The sequence below is a fragment of the Leptonychotes weddellii genome, chromosome 2 (genome assembly GCF_054177405.1).
Source record: "Leptonychotes weddellii isolate Sample4059 chromosome 2, ASM5417740v2, whole genome shotgun sequence".
Taxonomy (NCBI): Eukaryota; Metazoa; Chordata; class Mammalia; order Carnivora; family Phocidae; genus Leptonychotes; species Leptonychotes weddellii.
The window spans coordinates 43733412-43757103 of NC_138370.1; the positions used below are offsets into that span (position 1 = coordinate 43733412).

General features: G+C 42.6%; 1 long non-coding RNA gene across 4 annotated transcripts; it reads left to right on the forward strand.

Annotated features, from left to right (window-relative positions):
• The first annotated feature begins 148 nt into the window (after positions 1–148).
• LOC145719217 (uncharacterized) lies at positions 149–23686 on the forward strand. 4 transcript variants are annotated; one of them, XR_014142257.1, is made up of 4 exons: positions 149–245; positions 10256–10471; positions 15624–19099; positions 23061–23686. It is a non-coding gene; the product is annotated as an uncharacterized LOC145719217 (long non-coding RNA). The 4 variants fall into 4 exon arrangements; XR_014142254.1 differs by lacking the exon at positions 23061–23686 and adding an exon at positions 11731–11782 and having other exon boundaries at positions 15624–22862; XR_014142255.1 differs by lacking the exon at positions 23061–23686 and having other exon boundaries at positions 15624–17446; positions 18979–22862.
• The last annotated feature ends 6 nt before the right edge of the window (positions 23687–23692 follow it).

The window sequence follows — 23692 nt, forward strand, 5'->3', positions numbered from 1 at the left end:
GCTACCGAGCAATCGGCTCGCGAAGAAGCTAGAACCACGGGACTCGCAAACCAGGTGGACAGCAGCGGCCAGGGCGCGTGCTGGTGACGTTAGTGATGTGCGACCGGCCCTGGACCACGTGGCGGCGAGGGGGCGGGACGCGGACGTTCTGGGGGCGGGGCGAAGAAGTTCCGGGAGGTGAGGGAGCGCGGACGCCCTGGGGAAGAGGTCGGAGGTCTCCGGAACTAAAGCCGGTGGAGAGAAGGGTATGGGTTCATTCGCTTGAGCAAGTGCCTGTACTAAATGATTGGTTATACGTAAACCCTTTCTAAGAGTGGCTGCCACAGGGCAAGCGCTCAGTAGGGTTACCTGTATCATTCTCAGTATTGATTACTAAATGCCAAGCATGGTGCTTTCTGGAAATAAAACATGAACTCTGCCTTCGGTTAGCTCACAGTCTCATGAGGAAAGAGACATGTAAACAACAGCCCTTAGGGCCGTCAGCGTTTTAAAACGGTGCGTATGAGGAGTTTGAGAAACTCACCTGGAGGGGAAGACCTTGCACTATGGTGCCCTACCCCCTGAGATAGAGCAATAGGTAAAGTAGATATCTATCTATGGGATCCCAAATTAAGAAGATAACTAAATGTGGCAAAAATTTTGTCTCTAACATGATATCTTCACAAGACTAAGTTGTTTTGTTTCTTCTTTTATAACATGCACTCTGGAACTTTGCCTTTATCGGAATCATCTCTCTATCCATACCAACACCTAGCAAAATAATTTGAGTATGGTATGGGCTCTATAGCCATCTGTGAATTTTAACTGAAGTGTCTCAGTCTCCAGGGGAGTTCTAATGAAATTCTGGCAGTGAGAATCTTGGACAGATAGGAAGGACATCTTCACAGGTGACTGACTCTCCAGTGAACTTCAGGTGATAGTATAGATAGAAGTCTTAGCCCCCACAAGTAGAACATAAAGGAAGCAGCCAGGTGCCACGAAACGCCGTGTAAAGGACTAGATTCCTGTTCTAGATGAATTTGCCCTTTAACGAGGAGTCTAGACAAACAAGGTTAGCTTCTCTAGTTTCATAAAAATCAGAAAAAGACAAAAGAATAGTTACCACTATTAGTGAATACCCGGGAGCTGGGCGGAGTGAGGAGATGCAAAATTAATGGAATTTTTATAGCTAAGTCAGGGAGCCATAAATTGTGCCACGGAGAACAGGATTAAAGTAGGGAGTTGGACTTGCAAAAAATTAGAAAGGCAGGATGACCCAAGTCTTTGGATAATTAGCTGATCTGTCCGATGAGACAAGAGAAAATAGAAGGTAGTTACATAAGTGTGGACAATAGTGAATTGAAAAGAAAGTCAAAATTTTCAAGCACCACATTTGTTGGTATATGATTGTAGGAAGACGGTTTTGTCTCTTGGATGGTCAGAAAGATTGAGACAAGTTTGCAACACTGCTGCCATCTCCAGGTGATAGATGGTCAGAACTAAACTGAGATTGTTAAGTGTGGCAGTGAATGGCAAAGAATGGTTGTGCCTTGTAATTTGGTGAGCTGCCTTTCCTGGAAATGTTCAGTCAGAGGCCACACAGGAATCCTATAGAAGGTATTCTGCATTTGGGTGAATGCAGGATAGACTAATGGTGTCCTAGGTTTTTTCCAACTCCAGCATTTCTTGTGCCTATGAAAAATCTATGAAGATTATCTACTGTCAAGTGTGGGATTTTAGAAAAATGTGTAGAATTCTATTTATATGTTTTAAGTTGTCAGCTGGGAATGAATACTGTGCTTTTAAAAATAAGGTGATTCAGTATAAGACATTCAGTCTTATTCTTCAGTCTCTTTCTTGGCAGACCCTCTCAGAGTAGTGCTTCTCAACCTTTAATGTGCGTGTGAATCATCTGAGGATCTTATTAAGATGCAGTTTCTGGTTCAGCAGGTCTGGGATAGGGCCAGAAATTCTGCATTTCTAACAAGCTTCCAAGGATGTGGGTGCTGATGATCTACAGACCTTACTTTGTGCAGCAGGCCATCAAACAACCAAAGGTATAAATGAACTCGGGATTAAAATATAGTTTTTTCTTCTTTTCAAGAAAAGTTCTGTATGAAGAACACCTTTAGTTAAGGTTGACAGATGCTTTCAATATACTTCAAAGACCTGAACCTAGAAGGTTCAGAGATCTGATTTGGGTCTGACCTAGTCCCCTGCTTTCAGACAAGCAAAGACCAAGATCAGAGACAGATGATTGCTACTTCTTTTCTTTAGCTCTGGCAAATCGCAATCAATCCCCCACCCCCCACCACTCCACATACATACAATTATAAAAGCTAGTTACACATTCTGTACAATTGCGAAAAGGAATTCTTATATGTTGTACTACATCTTTATACTATATGTCAGATACAGCACTAAAATTTTTATCTATAAAAGAAATAGAACTGAATCTTGCCAGTTAAACTTAGCTCATTCCTAAGAGGCACCAGGCCAATACAATGCAGGAACAAAAAAAAGCAGAAAACATAATAGAGTCTAAATTCTGCTACCGGCTTGCAGTATGATCTTGGACAAGTCATTCATCCCTTTTGATATCACTCATCCAATCTATGAAAAAAGGATGATCACAGAAATTATTTCCAGGTCTGAAGGACTTTCATAAAATTAATCAGAAAATCATAAGTCAGTGATATGGGCATTAAAGGGAATATAATACAATATTTAAGAGCTTGGATTCTGAAGCCAGACTTCCTGGGTTCAAATTTTAGCTCTGTCACTTACTAGCTTTGGTAACCTGCTGTGTATTTTGGGCAGATTACTTTACCTCCCCCTTCTTCTATTAAGACGAATAATGAGATGATACATGTCAAGTGCTTAAAATGGCATCTGGCACATAGAAAGCACTCAATACAGTACTCAATAAAGCATTGTTATAATTTTAAAGGAAACAGAGGTTAGAATGATTATTTCAACAGATATTTATTGTTTCAGACAGTGTGCTCACTGCTGGAGTTACAAAAGTGAACAAAACATCATGACCCCTATCCTCACTGAGTTTGCAGAGAAGACAGACATTAATCACATACATAAATATAAAATTAGACCTGAGATAAATGCTGGAGAGAAAAAGACAGGAGGCTAGGACAGAATATAAGAGGGGAGTTAACTTAGGAGAATTCAAGAAATCTTCCACAAGGAAGTGAGAAGTCTACAGCACGTAGGAGGCCAAAGGCGCAATTGTCCTCTCCAAACTGAACCCAGAGAGTCTGGAACTTGAACAAACTGGGGAGACTAACAACCATAAGCAGTCAGTGGCCAATGTCTTCATCGTCTGTGACCACTTGTACACCGTCAACAGCTACTCATCACCTGACACCACTCTCAGCTTTGCTTATGCCACAGGCCTGGGGCACAGCAAGGCCCTGACTGTCCCACTCAAGAACCGTACAGCAGCATCGTTGACTATGACCTGCTGGAGAAGAAGCTCTGTGCCTGGGACAACTTCAACATGGTCACCTATGACATCAGGCTGTCCAAGATGTGAAAACCCTCTCATGTCAGGAAAGGCACCGGGAGATGATGCTTAGCGCTCCTGAGGGGAGAGCCAGCCAGCCAAAGTCCATTCAGCTTTTCTCTGCTTTTTAAGCTTTCATTATTAATCCAGAACTATGTGCATCATCACCATATCTGACTGTGTGGAACTAGCAATTGGGGGATTTAGACAGTTTCACAATAGATACTCTTTTCTTCTGTCAGCTTTTAAAGGGCTATTTAACCAAAATAGTTCAAGTTTTGTGGTGATGCTGGGCAAAAGCTATAATGCATAGTAGTCTCTTCATGAAACCCACAAGGCTTTTTATAAAAGGCCCTCACTGGCTAAAGAGGGTATGTTTTGGGGGATAAGAGTTTGGGCAAAACAGCTTGCCCCATGTGGCATCCAGTGCCATTCCCTGGATTCCATGGGTCATTCTCTGGATTCCAGGGTCATTCCCAACATTCCATGTTGCATGGTTACCATAAGCCACAATAAAAAGCAGCACTTCTAGAAGAAGAGGAACAGCTCTCTAGCCAGTACTGAACATATGTATAGTTGGCTTCTAATGCTTTACGTAGTGTCCAGGGGGTATTATCTAACCTTTGCCCTGTGAAATAAAGTGATCTTATATACTATCCTTGGGGAAAAAAAAAGAGAAGTGAGAAGTGAATTAAAACATAGCCTATTCCAGGACTTGATATGGTTGAATGCAGAGCAAGGTAAAGTAAGGCTACAGAACTGAGTAAGAGGCCAGTTCTTATAAGGCCTTGTGGGTCACAATAAGGATTTGGGTCTTTGTCTCAAGAGCTATGGGAAGCCACTGAAGAATTTTTAAGTAGGGGAGTAACACACATTATAGTTTCTAAAAGGTCCCTATGGCTGTTGTATGGAAAGAACAGATTGAAGGGGGAAAGGTGTTTATAGAGAGTCCAATTAGCAGGCAATTGTAGTTAAGGTGAGAAATGAAGGTGGTTGGCAAAGTGATGATTAGTTGTTGGATTCAAGAGACTTTTAGAAGGTAAGGTCAATAGGAATTGATGATAACCTGGATATTTGGGAGTTGAGAGAAAGTTGTCAAGAATAATCTCAAAATTTCTATAACTGAAACAGTGGTATTTGGAGGTAAGAATAAAGCTCAGTTTTAGACATGATATGATTGAGGTATCTTTGAGTATGAGCATCATCAGTTAGACATAGGAGTCTAGAGCTCAGGGGACAGGTTTGGGCTAGAGATGAAAACTGGGAATCATGGGGCACCTGGGTGGTTCAGTTGGCTAAGTGTCTGCCTTCAGCTCAGGTCATGGTCTCAGGATCCTGGGATTGAGCCCCTCATTGGGCTCCCCACTTAGCGGGGAGTCTGCTTCTCCCTCTCCTTCTGCCCCCCCCCCCTTGCTCATGCTCTCCTCTCTCTTTCAGTAAATAAAATCTTTAAAAAAAAAATTGGGAATTATGCAAATATAGATGTTAAATAAAGCCATGGACAGTGATGTGTGCACCCAGAAGGAGTGTGGAATGAGAACAGCAGAAGGCCAGGCTTTGAGGAAGTCTAACATTTAATAGCCAGAAGAGAAGAATGAGGGATCTTAGGAGAGATGGAAGGAACTGCTTCAGAGGTAAGAGAAAAAGCAGGGGAGAAATATTTCAGAGAATGATGAAGTGGTCAACAATGTTGAAAGCAGCCAGAGATCAAGTATCAATACTGACGATTCTATGTAGCAATGAACCAATGTCATTGCTTCTGAAAGTCTCCTTTGGAGACTAGGTGATAAAAAAAAGAAAAGGAAAGGAAAGAAAAGAGTAGGAAGAGGGAATTTAGAGTCCTGCAAAACAAAAGAGATTTTGAAAAAATCAAGGAACACGTATTTCCTTCCCTAGTTTCCTCCTCCACACACACCAAAAGGAGAACTACCATTTTAAAGGGCACTTTGCCACACTGAGAGCAAGTGGCAGTCTTGAAGTAGGAGTCTTAAAAACTACCCCTTAGCCAAGAGCCTGTCCATGAAATTAATAAACAAAAATAGTCCTCATCTATACAAGGCTTCTATAAGAAGAAAACAGCGAGAATGGAAACATTTCAGGTGATGAAAATCTACCCCTGCAAAAACAACCAAAAACAGAAGAAAACTATAGGTAATACTCCGCATCAAATTAATTATTTGGTGATGTGGAGGGGACAAAAGCTTGAATCAGAAATTCCGACTAACAGAAACAGACAAAAAAAAAAACAAAAACAAAACAGGAAGAAATAAAATGAGAGTTGATTGAACACAGGAAAGAAATGGAAAACAGCAAAACCATGTCAGAAATGAGGACAAAATTACAAGGTGGCCAAAGGAATATATTCAAATTAAAAGTTAAGAAAATATATTGAAAAAAGCTAACCAAATAACTAAGAGAATGAAAATGAGATAAAGAAAGAAGTTTAATAACAGGGTCAGCTGTTGAAATGGAAGAGAGAAGGGGCGCCTGGGTGGTTCAGTCAGCTGAGCTTCTGATGCTTGGTTTCAGCTCCAGTTGTGATCTCAGGGGTCACGGAATCGAGCCCCACATCAGGCTCCCACTCAGTGGGGAGTCTGCTTGAGATTCTCTTCCTCTCCTCCTGCCCCTCCCCTTCTTGCACACGCTCTCACATGAGTGTGTACATGTGCGCTCTCTTAAAATAAATAAATCTTAAAAAAAAAAAACAACAATGGAGGAGAGACAAAGAAGATCCAACAGAGATATATAAAATTGGAGTTCCTGAAGAAGAAAAATGTAATAATAGAACAGAATTAACATTTACAACTATTACCCAAGAAAATTTCCCAGAAATAAGAGGATCTGATTCTACATATTTTAAAAGTCTATCAAGTACCTGGGAAAACTGAGCCACAACAATCAACTCCAAGACATATTCTAGCAAAATTATTAGACTTTCTCAAGAGAAAAATCCCCAAGCAAAATAATAATAATAATAAATGTAAACAAGTTAATAACTAATTAATTTTTTACAATAGTAAGGGCAAAAGAATTAGGTCAACATCAGACCTCTCAATATCAATGTAGAAAGCAAGGCAACCATGGAGCAACAATTTTTAAGAAACTCAAGGAAAGAGAATATGAATCAAGAATTTTATATCCAGCCTAGTTATCCTTCAAGTGTCAAGTCTATAGAAAACCAGTTTTAAACATTCCACAACCTGCCTTTCTTGAGAAATCTAGGAGAGGACAAGCTTCATCCTATCAGGAGATGACTGGGAAAACTTTGTGAAAAGGGATATTAAGCGGGGCGCCTGGGTGGCTCAGTCAGTTGAGTGGCTGACTCCTGGTTTCAGCTCAGGTCATGATCTCAGTTCATGATCTCAGGGTTGTGAGATCAAGCCCCACAATGGGCTTCATGCTCAGTGGTGAGTCTGCTGGAGATTCTCTCTCTTCCTCTGTCCCTCCCCCCTAAAATAAATAAATAAATAAATATTTTTAAAAATGGATAGTAAGCATTTCATATATGTAATTGCAAACAGGTACTTTCCTTGGTGCATTGACCGCATATCAAACAAAAATCTTGAAAATGGGTTGTGGGTCCTCTTCTAGATGACAACTGGATGAAAGGGGAGGTTCTGGGATCTCACACACCTTGGATGAAGAGGGAGATTGTAGGATATGTGTGAAATAAACCAGGGGGGAAGATTCTCACTTAAGATGTTCTGAGGCAGGTAGGGCCAGTTTGTTTGAAACATTTTACCCTTTTACTGTTGGGGGTGGAAATACCACAAATCTGAGTCAAAAGAACTTTTTCTGGTTCCTGTGATATAAACTCATGGGGACTCTCCTAACTTTGGTCTGAATGTGCTGTTTATCCACCCTCTAGTTTCTGCATTTTGGTCCAAATGTTCTAAGTATGTTTGATTTTTGTCTGTGTGAACTGTGACAGGGATAAAGTTGGGCAAGTTACTTTCTAAGCGTTTTCCTCTCCTCTGTTTATTATATGACCTAGGGTGTTATATTAAAAATTCCATAATTTAGGGACACATAGGTGGCTCAGTCGGTTAAGCATCTGCCTTCGGCTCAGGTCATGATCCTGGAGTCCTGGGATCGAGCCCTGCATTGGGCTCCCTGCTCAGTGGGGAGTCTGTTTCTCCCTCTGCCCCTCACCCCGCCTGTGTTCACTTTCTCTCTCTCAAATAAATAAATAAAATCTTTAAAAAAATGAAAATTCCATAATTTAGAGAGCACTTTACTACTTTCCAGGTCTTTCACAAACATCTCATTTTGATTTTGATTTCAAGGATGCTAATGGTAAAATTTAATTTTAAGATCTCGATTTATGCCTTTTTGGCACTGTTTAAGTGAACCCATCCTAACTTCCTTTACAGCCTCCTTCCACTATCACCCACCCCAAGGAAAATTTAGATCAAGGGTACCTAATGACAAGAGGGGGTGTAAAATCCAGACATGAAAAATTACAGCTATTCCTTATCAGAAATCAAAACAAGCAACCAAAGTTTAAGTGGCAACTAGTTTTAAGTGTCTGCAAATAAAATTGGGGGAAGTTGGGATAGCATTAATACCACAAGGAGACAATAACAAGGAAATTAGGTGGCAGATTAAGGACATAACAAGCTGCTTTTTTTTTTTTTTAAACCCACTATTCTTGCTTAGCACTTTAGTGCATACAAAGATAAACAATACAGAACCTATGGAGCTCCTATTCTAGGGAGGAAATGAATACGTGCAAACTTAACTCTAAGGCAAGGCAGATTGTGTTAAATATTTTCAAGTGGCACAAAGTGCTGTAAAAGCATCAGAAGAAGAAAAAAAATTCCTCTTCCCAGGTCAGCATCACCTGGAAACTTGTTAGAAATGCAAATTCTCATGCCCTCGCACTAGTCCTCCCGCAACAGAAACTAGGAGCCCTGCAAATAACGTTGATGCCAAAGTGGGAGAATCACTGATGTCAGATATTTATACCCAGTAATATGGTTTCTAGGGAGTCTGGAAGGAAATGTTACCAATGTCATGCAAATATTTGTGTCCCAACGTGTCTTTTGCAGCCTAAGATGTGAGATGAAAAATTGAAAACAATGAAAGTCCCCAACAATAGGGGAATTATTAATCACTATAGTTATGTGTCAGTTAAGACGCCAGCCACGTTCACCATCCTAACTATAGGACACTGCTCAGCTAAGAGTGGGAGCCCTGGGTTGTTTCCTTTATAGAAGCCCCATCTCTACCCTCTGAACCACTTGGCCAGGCCAGAGCTGAATTGATGAGGTGTGCAGCCACGCGACACCACTAGTCTATGCCAGTGAAAAGCTGGCCATGCATGGAAGGATGGTGATCAGCTGCACTAGTCAGTCTTCCTCCTGGCAGTCTGGGCTAGAAGTAGAGAGAAGGATCTAGGTAGTAGAGATGGGCATGCAAAGTATGTTTTCAAAGTTTTGTTTGTGATGATCCCACTTTGAAAGGAAGCAAAGGGCAGGGGAGGGAGAGAAGTTTCATGAGAGAAGAAATTTTCACAGAATGTGGTTATAATTATCTCTCCCTGGTGAAAGAGAAGTAAAAGTCACTGACGCCTGGTAGCTGTTTTTTGTTGTTTATTTTCTGTGTATTTAGAATAAAAATAAAAATAAATCCACCCTATGCCCCAGCAATTCTAATTCTAGGTATTTACTCAGGAGAAATGAAAACATTTTTACAAAAACACTTGTAAAAGATTGTTCATTGAGGCTTTATTCATAATAGTTAAAAACTAGAAGCGGCCCCTGTGATAAGCACCTGGCAAATAGATAAATAAATTGGCACATTCCTACAATGGAATACTACTCAGCAGTGAAGACAAACTACTCACACACACAATGACATTTAATGGGCTTGGCAAACCATGGCCTATGGGCCTGCTACCTGTGTTTGTAAACAGTTTTATTGGAACAGCCACCCGCACTCGTTTATCTTTTGTTGGGCTGTTTTCTGACTACATCAGCAGAGTTGAGTAGTTTCAAGAGATTGTCTGGTCCCAAAGGCTAAAAAAGTTACTACCTAAAAATATTAAGAGAAAATTTGCTGTCCCCTGAATTAATCTCAAAAACATGGTTCTCAGTGAAAGAAGTATATACTCTACAATTCCATTTTATATGAAATTCTAGAAGGGCAAAACAAATCTAGGTGTGACAAAATCAGAACAGCTGTTGTCTCTGGGAGAGCAGAGCACACATTGACTGGGAAGGGTCACAAGGAAATTTTCAGGGGTGATGATGGTGTCATAGATTTTGATAACCATTTGGGCTACACAGTTCAATGCCTTTTTTGGGGGGAACTCAGAGGTGTACTCTTAGATTTGCACATTTTTTGTGTATACATGGAAAAAACTGTTAACAAACATTGAAACTTAAGTAACAACATTTATGCTGAACTATTTAAGGGAACATATTCTGATGTCTGCAATTTACTCTGAAATGCCCCCCAAATAGGTGGGATTAATGGATAGAGAGAGGATAGATGTGTGAATGTGTGACATAGGAAGTGTAGTAAAATCTCAGTGGATGTTCACTATAATATTCTTCCAGCTTCACTTTATGCTGGAAATTTTTCATAATGGAATGTTGGGGACAAAAAAATAACACTGACAATGTTTAAGATTAGATATTGAGGATTTTTTCATTTACATAAATACAAGGACTCAAAGATAATATTGTACCAACCTCTAAATAAGGTAGAGTAACAAATCCAATAGTAAATAGACCCTCACTCCTTTTACAGGGTTTTATGGAGAAATGACCCATGAAAAACAATTCCCTGCTTCTACTAGAACAAACTTGCTGGACGTGGATGGCCCCGTCTTGATGGCCGAGAGCTGGAAGTTGAGCCCTGTGGTCATGAAGGAAGTTGCTGTAGTCCGTGTATCCTTTCTGTTCAGATGATGCTGATATATGTACCCCAACATTTGACGTTTTCTTGGATGGATATACAGTACAGGCAAGTTTTGACTGAAGAAGGCTCACCCACATTCCCTCTGCTTTCAGCCATAGCCTCCTGAATGGAGGGAGTGAGAGGAATGTCCTAATGATGCTAAGGTCCTGTCATGGGATCATAACCAAGAGAATGAGGGTCATTGTCATCTCTGTTCTCAAACCCTTAATGTAAAGTGTTCTCAATTTGGTTGAAAGTCAGGCGATTTGAATGATCCAGACCAGAAACCATTCTGTACAACAGACGCAGCAAGATGACATACAAAGAGGAGGAATACTGAGATGGTGAGGGGTGAGGCTTGTTAAGGTGGGGCATCATTGGGAATATTCATAGCTCCTGTTGGTGTGCTGGAGCTGCTCTGGTTCTGAGCAATTCTCATTCCTTCACTTCCTGCGAGGTCCAATTATTTGTCTTTTTTTTTCTCTCTTGGTCAATTTAGCTGAGAACCCTCTTTCCTTATTACCTGGTGGTCTCCTCATAATACACTTCCTATTATTTGAGGTAACCCAAATGAGTGTTGGTTCTTATCACCAAAAAAAAAAAAAAGAAGAAAAAAGGAAAAAAAAATAACACACATGGGGAAATGCTTACCAAGTTATACCCACATCTGGTCATCCATAGTTGATGTAATTTCAGGAAGTTTTTTTAAGATTTTATTTATTTATTTGACAGAGACAGAGCACAAGCAGGGGGAGCAGCAGAGAGAAGAAGAAGGAGAAGCAGGCTCCCCACTGAGCAGAGAGCCCGACATGGGGCTCCTGGGATCATGACCTGAGCCGAAGGCAGACACTTAACTGATTGAGCCACCCAGGTGCCCCATAATTTCAGTAATTTAAAAAATATGTACCAAGGGGCACCTGGGTGGCTCAGTCACTCTGTGCTCAGTGTGGAGTCTGCTTCAGATTCTCTCTCCCTTTCTCCCTCCCTCTCTCAAATTAATTAATTAATTAATTAATTAATAAAAGCTTAATGTACTGAATAAAAGCCTAAAAGGCAATAATACCTGCATCATTAAGGTCATTTCTTGTTAAGTTTATTGTTATTTTTTGATCTTCCAAATGCTTTTTAAGGTTTTCTCCTGGTTATGGTTCCTATGTTCCAGCTTCTTCACAAACCTGATGACTTTTTTATGCCATGACAAGAATTCTGTGTTATATTATTGGGTGTTGGAGGATTTGTATTCCTTTAAATATTTCGTTCTGGGGTAGGTTAGGTTTTTTGGGAACAATTTGATCTTTTCAAGACTTTCTTTTAATTTTTCTTAGATGGACGCCCACCAGTCCTTTAGTTTAGGTGTAATCTGGTCCCATGACTGAGGTAAGACTCTTCTGAGGATTCTATTTAATGCTCCATGTGTTCGGAGTTCTTCCTGCTCAGGAAACACAGGTTATTCTTGGCTCTGCATAAGCTCTGGGGATTTTTCTGCCTGTTTTTCTTGGGTAGTTCCTTCCAAGTCATTTCTGTACATGGGTCCCTTGCTCAATGCTCACTGGAAGACTGGAGGCGTCCCCGCTGATGGTATTGGAGCCCTCGGTATAGTTATCTTTTCTCCAAACACAGCCCTGTGGATTCTCGCTACCTTGATCTGTGTCTCCTCAGCTCTGTGAGACCTCTGGGTTCTGTTGCCCCCTCCCCCCACCATGTGCAGCCTGGAAACTCTCTCCAGGCAGGAAAAAGGTCAATCAGAGGACTCACATCCTTTATGTCCCATCTCTCGGGGGGGGGGGGGGCATAGGCACAGTTCTTCACTGCCTACCGCTCATTGTCTGAAAACCAGTGTTTTGTATCTTTTGTCCAGTTTTGCGTTGTTCTAGATGAATGGATAGATCCAGTCCCTGTTACTCCATTATGGCTGGAAGCAGAGATTCCTAATACTTTCTAAATGTCTCAAGTTTTCTACAATTTGTGTACCAGCTATGTATACCCACAAAAGTCAAGTCTTTAAAAAGTAAAATTGTCCTATACAGTAGCAAGCAAGTTAGAACCATGGAAGTTTTAAGCCAACATACCAGATTTTACCTTCAAATCAATTATTCACTAGTGAAGACAGATAAGCCTAAAATGGCATAAAGCAGAAATAAGATATCATGTGCTCTGGATGACTTCTATTACAAAAACAAAAACAAAAACAAAAAACAAAAACACCCATCACCACCACTGCCACCAAAACCAAACTGTAAACATTTCTTTTTTTTTTTTTTTAAGATTTTATTTATTTATTTGAGAGAGAGAATGAGATAGAGCATGAGAGGGGGGAGGGGCAGAGGGAGAAGCAGACCCCCCGCTGAGCAGGGAGCCCGATGCGGGACTCGATCCCAGGACTCCGGGATCATGACCTGAGCCGAAGGCAGTCGCTTAACCAACTGAGCCACCCAGGCGCCCCAAACTGTAAACATTTCAAAGAGCATTCTGAATTTCCATAGAACTGTATGTTGTGGCAGTTGAGATACGGGAGTCTGGAAGCAGGCTGACGGAAATAGCTTGGTTTTCTCATTTATTTAAAGCTAATTCTGCCATGGAACTTCACTCTGGGCCCTGCTCCACCCTTCCTCCACCAGCCTTTGGGGATATTTCTCCTGAGGAGGACCGACACAGTCCAGGGAGTCTGTTTTTGTCAGTTATCAGGGAAGTTGCGTCTAATATAAACTCCCCGAATGTGCCAATCCAGTGGCTATTACCCAAAGAATGGAAGACTCATCCCTTCCCTGGAGGGGTGTCTCCCGCAGTCCTGCCAAAGCCTGCCTCCAGCCACATGAGGAACACAGGTTGAGAAGCACCTTCCCATTCTCAGATCCAAGACACCAGAAATGGGGGCTTGGTATGATGTCTTGCTGAGATTTATCTACCCATTCCCTGGCGGGGAGGTGGGGGGTGGGGAGTCTATTTTGCTACGCTGTCAGGAGAATGTATCAGTGAGCCAAGAGCCTTGCGAAAGGAAGGCTCTATTGATCCCGGTCCAGAAATGCCTTCTGGCTCCCTGGCAGCAGGGCTGGCCTGAGACTCCTCCTCTGTTTATACTTCCTATCAAAATGTTAGGGCTTCAAGCTTTAGCCTTCACAAAATCTGTAAAGCGCAACAGTGGAAAATCACATCCCAGAGATCAAATTCACACAGTGATGTCAAAAGAAAAAAAAAAATCTGATTTCCTCACTGCCTTACAATTTTTTTCTTTATTGTCTTCTATTAGCCTTCTCTAGCCCTTAAGTGAAGGGGTGACATTTAGTTTCTTGTATCTTGAGATATTTTCAGGGCTGCAGGTGGGAGAGGGGAGGGTGATGGGGATGAGGGCAGGGAGGTGCCTGCAAAGGGAATGAATAGACCCACAGGGTGGGAGTTGGGTGATGGAAAAGGATGTGTGATGGCCGACTTAGTCAGTGCTTGAGAGGGTTTCCAGACCTGAGTTGCTAACTGAGACCTACGCCACCCTCCACTCCCCCACCCCTGCCACTGGCTGGTTCTGAGAGTGGGAAAGCATCTTGTCAGGCAGGGACCATGGCAATTACGAGTGGAGATTCTGCAATCTCCTAAGGAGGTTTCCGAAGCCCTATTCTTGCCTCTCCCTGACGCCTTCTAGAATCTTCTTTCTGGCTTCTGCTGCTCTCTAGGTAAGCAATTCACAGCCTATGGATTTCTACTTGTGTAGTCTGCCCTCCCTGTAGTGATTTTCTTCTGTGGAGTAATTAACAGAGCGAGCTCCAAAGTTAGAGGGTTCAAATCTAGCTCTGACACCTGCAAGTTATGTCATCTCTCTGATTCTTCATCTGCTATCCCAGAGGGTTGCTGTGAGAATTAATGTAGAAATCATACCAGGATGCCCTGTGAGCTGTAGCACAGTAATACCCCAAGTGGCCACTGTTGTTTGCCCTGAGAATTATAGGCAGTTCTTGGGTCTGATTCTGCCCCTTCCTTATTTTTTTTTTTTTAAGATTTTATTTATTTATTTGACAGAGAAAGAGAGAGAGAGTTCACACGCAGGGGGAGAGGCAGAGGAAGAGGGAGAAGCAGACTTCCCGCTGAGCAGGGAGCCCGATGTGGGGCTCGATCCCAGGACCCTGGGATCATGACCTGAGCCGAAGGCAGACGCTTAACAACTGAGCCACCCAGGCGCCCCATCCCCTTCCTTATTCTTCATGTCCCTGTCCCTCTTGCATCTTTTTCTGCCATTTGCCAGTTGCTGACCCTGGGCAGGCTACTAAATGTTCTGTGCCCCATTTGTTAGGGAAAATAATGGTGCCTCCCTCAAAGGGTTGTGATGCTTGTTAAATGGCGCCATTTAATAGAATGTCCAAAATGAAATCCTTACGTAGTTTAAGACAGCACCTGATGTGGAGAAGGAACTAAAGAGATGGCTGTTTGTATTGGAGTGCATACAGTTTTGTTTTTTAACTGCACAACAAGGCCACCATCTTGATCTGTCCAGTAGCAATTGCAGCACGGGTAACAGATGAGAGAGATTCCTGGGGCAGCGGCTATCTTTGGACCTAGAATCCCATAGAATCGGAGACCTGTTAAGCCACTAGCTTGGGTCATTGCTGAATTGAGGAGATGGTGAAGAGGAGGCCATGATCATGGAGCACAAATACATCAGGGGATGGTTTAAGGAAATCTCTAGAAGTCCTTTCAGACATTTTTGACTTACACAAAGTTAATTCATGTTTAGTCCCTTGAAAAAGCTTTGTTATGAGAGATATGAAGTAATACCATTTGCAATATTATAGGCACCCCATTTTTTAAATCCCACTTTTAAAAATAAGAAAGTGTATGTAATAGTCTACATATATGTACATATACAGTTAGCATATGCATGAAAAAATTTGAGGAGACTATATTCCAAACTGTTAATATTGGCATTTTCAGTGGGGTAGGAAAGGAATTACAGGAGACTTCTTATTTTCTGCAATATATATTTTTATATCATCAGAACTTTTAAAAAGGCGAAAGCTTTATACAATCTGAAGAGAAACCAGAGTATTCATCAGAACTTTTAAATCATAATGACACATTTTTCTTTATTATCTCAGAATAATTTAAATATATATATTCCATGTATTAATATGTGAAAGGGGCGTGCATGCTCCCTTTAAAAATATTGTCTGTATGTGAAAAGGACCTCAATATTTTGCCTGGAACTTAAGTCCACCTTATCCCCTCCATCCAGGGCATGCTGGGAACCCATTATAGGCACAGATGACAGAAGTTTGTCCACGTTTTGGAAATGGCTGGACACATTCAGCATTGTCCTGAGGCAGAAACATGGGCATGGGAACCACTGGGAATGACATCCAGCTGACTGCGGTTGGGGGCCCACATGGACGCCATCGCTGCTAACACGCACTGCCTCTTCCTGACAGCTCTGCTCTGCCCTGCCACCAGTCACTTACTTCCCATTCCCAAAGCTTTGATTCCCGTGATGTCCCAGCCCCTACTTCCAAATTTGTCTCCTTTAGGCCTCTAGGCTCCCACTTCTTGATCCTGGTTTGACTCTCTTTTTTGTGGTTGTTGTTTTCTGGCCCCAGTGTCTTGATTGCCTCGCCTGTCCCAGACGTTCAGACACCATGACCACCTTTCTAGGTCTGTTTGGGCTGCCCTGCCTGGCATTGGCCTATGACACAACTCTGTGGAAATTCCTGGGTATCTGAGGGGGAGCTCTGAAGAAGTTAACATGGCTTTGAAACTCCCTTCTGATAAAAATGACAACTGAGGTATTCGCAGGCAAGCCAGCCATCTATGGCCTTGGTTTTTAGATTCATCCAAGAGGTTGCATGTATCAACAGTCTGTACCTTTTTAATTGCTGAACAGGATTCCAAGATATAGGTGTATTACTGTTTTAACCATTCAACTGTTGAAAGATGTCTGGGCTATTTTCATTTTTGGACCATCACTATAAACATCCCTGTACAGGTTTTCGTGTGAAAATAAATATCCATTATCCTTGAGATAAATGCCCAAGAGCGCAACTGCTGAGTCATCACGTAATTGCACGTTTAGATCTGTAAGAAACTGACAAAATGTTTTCCAGAGTAGCTGCACCATTTCACTTTCCCATCCACAATGTATGAGTGGTCTCGTTTTTCGTCATCCTCCCCAGCATTTGGCATTGTCACTATTTTTTGGTGGTATAGTGCTATCACGTTTTAGTTTGCATTTCCCTGATGGCTAATGATGTTGAACATCTTTTCACGTGTTTATTGACCACCTGTATATCCTCTTTGCAGAAATGTCTCTTTGGGTCTTTTGCCCATATTTAACCACTTCTAAAAAGTTAACTCTCTAGAAAGTCCAGAGATACAAATCACAAAGCCCTAGGAAGCACCATTTGATGTTTGTTAGCAGCTTGTGGGGGGTTAAGGAGGTGGTCAGGAAGATATATACTGTGCCCTGCCCTCCAACTTCTTCCTCCATAAGACAATTAAAGATACACTAAACTGATGGGGTCCAGGTTTCAAGATACCAGTTGGACCACATTTTCTAGTGTTCAGGGTCACCATATGTGGTGAAAGTCCCGTGTCCTACATGGATGTGGCTTTCTTTCTGGTGGCAGAAGGAATAGCCTGAGCCAGGGTTGTCTCTCTGGGGTGGGCTTGCCCATCTTGATTTCTCTGTCTTCCTCTCTGCATGTGTGCATGTGGCAGCCTTGTAGATCTTCAGCCAGCTGGGGAAGGAGTTACACTTAAGGCAGAGAAGAAGCCTCACTTAGAGGCAGGGGCACCAATCTTCTTGACCAGACACGGGGCCCTGGGGTAAACACTACATTCCCAGGTAATAATGAAGTGTAGTTAGAAGAACCTCATTTGGTACTATCAGAATCTTGCCTGGGCCACTTCTTTTTTCATGGAGCTGTTGATTCTTCGAAGTCAAACTCAGCATGGCGAAGCCAAAGCCAAAGCCAGTGAATGATAAAAGAAATATCTACTGAAGAGACTTGGCTTCTAATGGGGGATGAGGTTGACAAACCCTATTCCTCTGTGTTCTCAGGCTGGGTGAGTCCTAACTCTTCTATTGTCTTCCCAGAGTGAGGATGTTATGATACCTTGCTAAGATCACCAGTAACCTCCTTCCAAACCCTAAGGCCTTCCTCAGCTCTCACTGCGCTCCCTCTGTCACTACCTGACATTCACTAAGCACTTGCTCTGTCATATTCTGCTTTCCCCACATTTTATTTTCTCCCTCTGCCCTACCATTTCTCCCTCCTCAGAATGTCTAACATTAGCTATCACCTCAAGTCCTTGTTTGGTCTCCTCTTCTCCCCACAGCCTCATTCCCTTCTAGGGCTCATAGTTTCTCAGGATTTTAGCCACCTCTTCTTTTAGATGTCACCCAAGGGGACTTCCCTCCTGGACTTCCGGCTTCTTTCATGTCTGCTGCAGCTCTTTGTCTTGCCATCAGTATGCCTCCATTGCTCTTTCTTCCTGGTTTCCTGTTCCTAATACTGGCAAATCCAAGCTAACTACGGATTTATAAATGATAAAGAAGTAGTAGTAGCTGATGTAATAGTTGTGATCATGATTCTGTGTTTAACCCAGTCATCGAATGCCTTAGCTAAAACCCAAGTATTTTTCATCCTAAACTTTTCTTCTCCTTGGGCTGGGGAACCTATATGATTTTACCCTTTGTCTATATAACAAAACCCAGATGAATGTTGAGTTCAAAACAAGAGGGCATGTGCGAGTTTTCCATTTGGACAAGAATTGCCTTTGGTGTAGTTCCAAGCATTGTCTCCAGCTTTTTCTAAGAATAAAGGCTAAGGGGGGGGTGGTTGTCTAGTGGGTGGGAAGGGAGGGATGCTGGGGTATCAGCTGAACTAGTGCTGAACTTGGCATATTTTTACACTCAAATAATGCAGGAAGAAGGCCTGGATGGTAGGGAAGGGGATTGGGGAAGAAGTTTCCATGGTACAAGAGAGCTATGCTAGCCACACAGGGCTCCATTGAGTGAGGAGTATTAACTGTCTTTAACAGAGTAATCTAGGGGTTGGTTTCTGTGACATCTCTTATGTCTCTCTGGTTGTGCAGCTAAATAGGTTTTCTTTTTCTTGCCTTCTTTCCCCAAATCCATCAGCTTTTGCTTACCTTTACCTCAGTGAGCCCCAGGGGTCTGGTAAAGGCAGAATGTCTATTCCAGGGGAGAAGGAAGACAACAAGGGACCATATCTAATCACATTCTTATGTAGGAAAAGTAAAGCACAGGGTAGGTGGTGACTCTCCTGCACGACTTAGTGACTTCACAGACAGAGCCAAATCTAAACACACACAAATTGCTCCTGAAATTGTAGCCTCTGAAACAATGATTTCTGGCCATTAGACTTCATGACTTTTCATCCTTACTAGTGGGTTCTAACTCTATGGTGAGATGAGGAGGTGACAAACATTAAGTTTTCTTTCTAGGCCTCAACCTCCATAATATATTTGTAGAAAACATAAGCAAAAATTCAAAACCAAAAAAAACCCAGCTTTGAGCAATTGATCTTCCGGCTTACTATATTTACTTTTTGTTATTTTAATTTTATTTTTAGAATGTATTGCTTCCTTCATCAGGAAAATTTGAGGTGGCATGCAAAAATACATGGGCCACAGATATTTTAAAAATATGAAGAAATCCGGTCAAAGTGAGAAAATATAGGTAGGAAAAATAAGGTAAGTCAAGGGTAAAGTTAGTGTATAGAAATATGTACCATAAGCATGAGCTAAAGGTCCAAAGTGGCCTTGAGCTTGTAGCAACCAGCACAAAAAGGAAAATATTATATAATGCTAAATGATAATAATAGTGGCTATCATTTATTGAGTGTTACTATGTGGTGTCAAAGATAAACAAAGCTGGACAATATTTAAAGTGGTTGGGACAGACTTTAATCAGTAATATGTGCGCTAGGGCAATAGGGAAAAGAGTCCATCCACATGAACTGAACTCACCTTTGACTTGTACAGAGGTGACTAGACATTTTAAAGGGAGAATGAGGGCATAGGGAGGAGGATTAGAGGGGTCTCAGTAGAGTCAGGTAAGTGAAAAATCACGAAAAGCAGGCAGGAGTTTGGCCCATGTGAAACCCATCTGGGTTTGCTAACTGGGGTGTACCCAAGTTAGGCTCCTCCCCTCCCACAGAGGCTGGGAGGCAGGGCCCTATCTTCAGGTGTTGCCTGAAACAAACAGTAAATTCTTTTGGCAGCTTTGAGTTTTCTTTAAAAGGGGGGCTAGGGTCATCCAGGAGATGTAGACTTGAGTTGTTAGAAACTATGTTAATATTTTGTTCACGTCTTTGTAGGCCAAGGTTGAAGCCCAGTGGATGAGAGGGCTCAGGGGAACCTGGCTACAGGTTGGTCAAGGAGAGAATCTTTGTCAGGAGCAGGCATTGTTCTACATTTTTTTACATGTATTATTCCACTTACTGTTCACAAAATCCCTGCGAGGTAGATGATGTTGTTGTCCCCACTTTACAGATGAGAAAACTGAGGTGCAGAGATATTAACAAGTTTATATGGACAGTAAGGGCCAAGAATTAAATCCAGGCATCCTGACAGCACAGCTGAAACTAATATTTTAATAATTAATTATTGGCATTATAAGGATAGGGCTGCCTCTGTGGATTTGGGGTCTCACCTAAAAGGTGAGATTATTTACTGCATCAGTCACCAGAGAATAGAATCATGTCTCTCAGAGGAAACAGAAGAGGGGCAGAGAAACTTCAGGAACATTGTCCAGGGGATTCAACTCTCTTGGCCTTATTCAAAAAGTTGGCAAGCTCTTGCTTAGGGAGCTTGTGTGGGGGTGGGGTGGCCCATAAGAAGAAGAGGTCCTCTGCATGGAGCCAGGCCAGGAACCAAGAAATGGGGGCTACAGGTATGGTGTCTGGAGGCCATGCCAATCTACTAGGACTAGAGCTGAACTAGCTCAGATCATGTGCAGAAGGCAGTGGCAAGGGGCAGAACATGGGGGCTCAGGTCTTTGTATTTTATTGTCTGATGGTTATTTGATTCCCTTTCACTCTTACCTGACATTTAGTAAGGACATTTGGAAAGCAAATCTGGGGACTATCCCTCACCAGTAGGAGAATCAAGTGGGAGGGAAAAAAAGCCCACTTGGGAGTCTAGGCTCTAAGCAGAGCTGATTTTCCAGAGGCATATATGTTTTCTTGAAGTCATCCAACATCATTTTGTGATTCTAGCCTCTTGGTTCACAGTCTATAAGGGAACAGCTACTCCCAGAAAACAAACAGATAATGAAAAACTTCCCCAGTGTTTTTCTTCCTTCTCTCTGTTGATGTTTATGTATTTCCAGGCAGAGGGCAAGACACAGCAGATTTTCTGTATTCCTAGTACAGCTTCTAAAATTCCTCCCTCCTCCCCCGCAAAAGCAGTGTCTGGCTGGCTCAATTGATTAAGTGTCTGACTCCTGATTTTGGCTCAGGTCATGGTCGTGAGACTGAGCCCTGCATTGGGCTCCCTGCTGGTTGTGGAGCCTGCTTAAGATTCTCCCCCCCCTCTTCTCTAACAATAATAAAATAAAATAAAATAAAATTCCTCCCCTAATGCCCAAGGCCCTTCCTCTTCAAAAGAATATAGATGAGGAGAGTTTACATAATAAGATGAGAATATAATTCAAATAGAGTTGGGGGGTTTTCAGTGTACATATAAATATTGTTAACTATTATTACTTTGTAGTCTACATTTTTCCTAAGCATTGTGTCATGTGTCCTTTAGAAGGAGCCTCCTAAACTTCTGCCCCTCTTTGTGCAGGAGACCAGACCAGCTCCCATTGACCAGAAGCCACTCAGGCTGCAGTCTGGTCTGACAATTCAACACTTGAGTTAGATTAATGCTCCCTTTCCAACATCTGAGGAGGGGGTACAGAGGGGATCTGAGAAGCAGCTCTGTCCCAGGTAGCCCCGTGATGTTTACCAAAGATTCTGGGGCTTCCCTTCCCCTGCATATGTCTCCCCTGTGCCCATTTGCAAGCCTCACATTTCTGCCATCCCTGTGTATATGGGCGGGAGGTAGGAAGGGAGGTTCTTTTCCTAAAGGTGCTGCATCAATGTATGTGCTTCCTTGGCTTGATATATATCAAGTGAGGGGTTGGTATGTGGGTCTGCCCTACTCAAGAAGTTATTAGAAGAGGACTCTGAGTTTATTTGAATGAATATGCCCCCAAACCCACTCTGCACCAGACAAAAGAACCTCTCCAAAGGATGGAGAATGACTCAGGCAAGGAAATAGCCGGAAGTCTACTCTCAGAGCTCTGTTAGTCAAAGAATTTTAGGGGGACCCAGGCCACCTGGAATTCTTTTCTAGTCTGCCCAAGTCTGGCATAGGGAGGATGAAGAATTCCACTCTCAGTCCCATGGGTGATCCCTCCCTTTTTGTGGCATTGAAGGGAAGAAATCAGGTCAGGTGTGAGAGGAGAGTAAGCAAAAGAAGGGGCCAGAAAGAAGAAAGCTAGGTTGAAAGATGAGCAGGGCAGGGCACAGAGGAAGGATGGCTCCTCTGTTGGCTTTAGAAGAGTGTGTCTAAACAGGCCTCTGTAGCCCTTGACTGGATGCCTGGGTCCAGGGACCCATGGGTGGTGCATTGGGGCCTCCTGGTAGTAGGGTATCATGCACACATGTGTCTGTGTGTCTGTGTGTGTCTGTGTGTCTGTATGTGGCCAGCAAGTGTGAACTTGACAGCAGTACACCCAGTTAACTATGGGATTGTTTGCAATAGCCTCTCATTCAGCTTCAGCTACCAAGGACCAAGGCAGTCCAAACCTCTTTACAAGTTAAGGAGAAAAGAAGACCCAGAATCACAAATCCCCAACTGCAGATACACATTGGCACAGGGGAAGAATCTCAAATTCTGGACTCATATTCCCTAAGGGCAAATTTCCCACATATCTGAAAAGGGTCTTCTATGTTGCCTTTGATGAACTGGGTTAGCAAAGCAGATCAACTCAATTTAGAAAGGATTTCAGTTTAAGATAATAAGCACCTCCCACATCCTTTCCTTAGAACTCAAGCTCTCTTCAAACAGCTAAATCCTCTGCAAGCTAAAGATTATCAGTCAGTTTAATGGGAGTTTTGGAAAAGAGCTTTGGAAAGGAATGGGTGGGAGGGGCTTTCTATGTCTTTCCTGGTAGATGAGTCTTCGTAGGGCTGAAGAGCTTCCTATTTTATATAATTGGCAACTGATCATTTCTAAAGTATTGGCTTAGGACTCAATCCATTAATGAATCTCCTGTATGGGACACACAAATGTTCCCAGAAGAAGAGGCTGAGATGGAGTGGGGGTGATGAAGGAATTAAAGGGAGGTCCCTTGACTCACCGGCTACAGTTGCCTTTCTCTGATGTGTTCTTGCTGGCCGAGATAAGCTTGCACTCAAGGAGCCTAGGCCAGAGGGGAGGTGCCCAAAAAGGGCAAGTGTAGAAACTTGTGGGCTTAAAAGTGTGGAGGGGGTGGGGGAGGATTAAAAAAAAAAATTGTGGAGGGGGTGGGGGAGGAGGAAAAGGGAGGGAATGGAGAGAATGGGGTTGCAGAAGGAGATTGATCAAATGGCTGATTGTTGAGAACATCCATCTCTCCTCCCAGAGTCCTAGACATAAAATCTCTCTTTCTCTCTCTTCTCAGAGGAGTCCCACATTGAGCCAAACTTTTACTGGGAAGAAAGGGCTGATGGATTCCTTTCAAGTAGTGTTTCTGTCCTCCCAGATGACACCTTGGAAAATTAGAACATGTTCAAACATACAGAGAAGACTAGAGATTAATATCATGAGGCTCACGGAATTACCACCCCCTTTGCCAAATATGCTTGGGGAAAGTTTTCCCTAACGCCTTTCGGATGCAGTTGCATTTGACAGCTCCTCCCTCTTTCTCCAGGTCCCCCCCCCCCGCCCCCCGCTTCCTGTGCCCACCTTCTCTCCCACCCTCCTGCTTCCTGTGCCCACCTTCTCTCCCACCCTCCAGTAAAGAGCCTGAAATGAGTATGGTTGTATTCAGTTTTATATTTATAAGCCCTAAGGAATTATACTAAGGAAGCAAGAAGAAGCCATTTGGTTGGTTGTCAGTGGGCTTTGTTTGAAGGCACCTTGCCCCAGGGATTCATTTGTAGAATTTCTAGCACAAGGTATTGGGGGAAAGAAAGTGTTGTATCCAGAAAATCTAACCCAGAAGTTTTCTGTCTCTTCCCACCCCTCACCCCCCAACACTTTAACACTGAATTTTCTCCCTAGCTTCTCAGCTTATCTGCTTTGGGCTTTCCC